The sequence below is a fragment of the Gekko japonicus genome, unplaced genomic scaffold, assembly GCF_001447785.1.
Source record: "Gekko japonicus isolate JY-2015 unplaced genomic scaffold, Gekko_japonicus_V1.1 scaffold2896, whole genome shotgun sequence".
In the NCBI taxonomy this organism is placed as follows: domain Eukaryota; kingdom Metazoa; phylum Chordata; class Lepidosauria; order Squamata; family Gekkonidae; genus Gekko; species Gekko japonicus.
This window is the reverse complement of record NW_015160314.1, coordinates 177,296-179,775: the sequence shown is the minus strand read 5'-3', so window position 1 is coordinate 179,775 and position 2,480 is coordinate 177,296. Positions and strand designations below refer to the sequence as shown.

At 56.7% G+C, this 2,480-nt stretch overlaps 1 protein-coding gene across 1 annotated transcript in view; it reads left to right on the top strand.

The window, feature by feature from the left end:
- The window catches only part of LOC107115157 (exocyst complex component 6B-like), a gene marked incomplete at its 5' end in the record, with an annotated part of 170,698 nt that overhangs the window by 26,743 nt on the left and 141,475 nt on the right, over window positions 1-2,480 (top strand). The gene's annotated exons all lie outside the window — the stretch shown is intronic.

Here is a 2,480-nt window from a genome sequence, read left to right as displayed (position 1 = left end):
AGGGGGGAGGAGTCAGCGGGAGGCTGTGTCCCCCCCCCACACACTCTAGACTGGCCAGGGGTTTCTTGTGGGGGGGGGGTTAGTGACAGCCAAGTCTTCCTTTTGCAGGCCGTTTGCTCTTGAGTGGGGCTGCCTTCCAGTAGACCAAGGCTACAAGGTGTCTTGAATGCATGGAGCTGCCTTATCCTGAACCAGACCCCCCCTCCTCCCCCGAGTCCATCAAAGTCAGTATTGTCTATTCCAGTCGGCAGTGGCTCTCCAGGCTCTCAGGCACAGAGGTCTTTCCCATCCCCTCCTGCCTGGTCCTTTTTAACTGGAGATGCCGGGGATTGAACCCAGGACCTCCTGCATGCCAAGCAGAGGCTCTTCCACTGAGCCACAGGCCCCTCTTTACAGCTCTCCGGGGTCTCCGGCAGAGAGGTCTTTCCCATCCCCTCCTGCCTGGTCCTTTTTAACTGGGGATGCCGGGGATTGAACCCGGGACCTTCTGCATGCCAAGCAGAGGCTCTGCCACTGAGCCATGGCCCCTCCCCCGTCTGCACTGTGCTTCTCACATGACCCAGGATCAAATCGTGTCACACTGCTGGTGGTGGCCCCAAGGGTAAGAGTTCACAGCCAAGGCGCTGGACCCCTAGAGTGTGATGCAGTGGTGCAGAATGTCTGTGGGTGACCACATGTGAATGGCCCGCAAAGTGGCCCGGGCAACGCAGCAGTTGCTGGCAACGCAAAGGACGCCCTGGGAACCCCATCCTTCTGCACCAGGCATGCTGCGCAGTGCTGCTGAGTCCCGGCCTCCACATACATAAAACAAGGTAATTGAAAATTGGGTCTCCAGCTCTTTGGGGAGTGGAACTCCAGTCGAAGGAGATGGCTATCAGGAGGCAGAGGGAGAGGGAGAGGAAAAGCCCCCTTTGTCCCTGGCGGTTGATTGTTGTTTTAATTTCATGTCAGGCCAGTGAGTGTAAATCGCCTTGACAGAGCTGCGCCAAGCGCAGGGATTTGTTGACTTTAAGCCTTGCGGAGAGGGGAGGTTATGTCAACACCTCTGCTGGGGCTGTCAGCTTAACAAGGCCAGGAAGTTTTTTATTTGTTGGGGAAAGAGGTGTTTTTCTGTTTTGACTTGGAGTTTCCTTTAATCCTCCGAGGCTTGTATCTTGATAACCTTCTTTGCAAGGTAATCGGGGAGGTCAGGAGGTCAGGCCGATCTGGGAAGGGGAAGGAGTCTTTCAGCAGCAGCCCTCCGAGTGAGTCGTAATCGACTCCAGCAGTGCAGCCCGAGCTCTTGGCAGAGGGAGCCTGGGCCTGCACACCACCACCCCCCCCCGCGCTTCCTCTGCTTATGATGGCAAGCACAGATTTCACATGGTACCCTTCTGCAAGATCTCAGCATTCTTTGCCTGGGTCTGGGGGGGCTGTGTCTCACACGCCATGCCCGTGACCTTTCCTTACCTCCAAGAAGCACGGTTTCGGTGTCTGTCGCCAGTGGGAGAGCGTGTGCCTTGGCATGCCGAAGGTCCCAGCTCAGTCCCCTGCGAGAAGTTCTCGGGTAGAAGGCGCTGGGCAAGCCAGTGCCAGGCAGGAGGGCCCCAAGGTCTAGGGCAGCTTCCTGCGTTTGCCTGGCCTGGTGCTACTCTCAGTCAGTGCTCCCTCTAAGCTGTGGAGAGTCTTGTGAGCAGAAATCCTACTTTGTGAGTTGCCCGCATTCAAGTTGTGAGCGAGCAGTTTGGCCGCTGCATAAATCAGTTTGCCCTGGAGCCCCATCCCTTCCTGAGCTAGGACAGAAATGTATGAGCTGGAGGCTAAAAAAGCTGTGAGCTAGCTCATGGTGACTCAGCTTAGTGGGAACACTGCTCTCAGTGGGCAGAGAGGTGCGCCGTCCAGTTTGGGTCGAGGCAGCTGCGAGCCAGAATCTCTGTGATCGACACACCGCAGCACAATGGCTGTACTCGTGCGTACAGGAAGCCACGCATCGTGCCGTTCCGGAGGATGCCTCGGGGCCTCCCACTGCACTTCCGGGCACTATTCAAGGCGCCCCTTTTTACCTCGAAGCCCCCGAACAGCCCGAGGCTGGGGTTCTTGCCTCAAGTGTGAGCCCGCCACTCCTTCCGAGCCTTCTCTGTGAACCCACCTCTGTCAGAAACGGGGCCGTCTCTGTGGCGGCTCCTTGCCTTGTCATCGCCCTCCCTGTGGCCATTGTTTGCCTGCTGCCGGCTGGGTGCCAGGTGCCCCACCGCTCCCTCCCTCCCCAGGCAGGCAGCTGAGTGTGCCTCTTGGCAGGGTGGGGGTGTCTGGGGTTAGGGAGCCCAGTCGTCTCCCTTGCCTGGCATTTCCTTGCACTTTTCTAAAGAACTGTGTTGGGATTCTTTTTGAGTAAGTCAGCAGAGTATTAAGAGACTGAGTCCATGGTGTGTTTTAAAATATAAGAGTTTACTATAAACCTAACATGGGGAAAAGGTACACAGGATATGAAAATAACAAAG